The following is an 813-nucleotide window of genomic DNA, read 5'->3' as shown; positions in this document are numbered from 1 at the left end:
CCTTCCTCGCCTGCTCACTGGTTGAGCGCGTCCAGAGGCTCTGTGCGACTCGACTATTGGCTTAAAGTTCAGTCAATCATCATGACTTCTCTTCCATTGGTTTTCTGCGAGTCTTCTCTTCATCCCTGCCTCCTCTGCACCTTGGGATTGGACGCTCCGCGATAAGCCCCGCCTATTTCAGGGCCTGGCTAACTGAGGGAGGAGCGCGTCTTGAGGACACCGATTGGTTGCTTAGTCCGTCAATTGTAGCTGACTTGGCCGCGCCCATTGGTCCTGTTCTTTCTGGAAATTTCCACAACTCTCATTGGGCTGAAGGACTGCTAGACGGAACCGCCTTTCAGAGAAAAAATTCAATTGGGTGGATGGCTGGGAGAAAAAAAAAATTGGTCATTCTTGGCGCTGATTGGTTTAGGCCGCTGCCCTGTAAGGGTGCTCGGCTGGTGATTCGTGGGAGTCGAGCCGTGTCGCCGAGGCTTTAACTACAGCGATGTAGGGCAGTTCTCCCTTAGCGTGAGAGTGCTGGCTCGTGCTTCCTCACGTCCACACTGTTAGGCCCCAAATGGTCCCAAAATATTGCGGGCCAAGACAGACCTGCGCTGACTGTTCCCAAAATGCTGCGGGGCTACGACAGTGTTCCGACTGATCCGCTGCTTGGTCCTTGGTGGGGCCGCATGCTCTCTGAACTCAGTTGTAAGCTTTGGTCACCGCGGCCTGCCAGCAGAAATGCTACTTAGGTTGCAGGCTCAGCGTGTAGTTCATAGAACAACAGAAACTGATGATCAGGAGTCTGGACAGGGCTTGGTTGAGGAGCTC

This window comes from Apodemus sylvaticus, chromosome 1 (assembly GCF_947179515.1).
Source record: "Apodemus sylvaticus chromosome 1, mApoSyl1.1, whole genome shotgun sequence".
Taxonomy (NCBI): Eukaryota; Metazoa; Chordata; class Mammalia; order Rodentia; family Muridae; genus Apodemus; species Apodemus sylvaticus.
The sequence above is the reverse complement of the archived record's forward strand: the minus strand, read 5'-3'. Positions refer to the sequence as shown.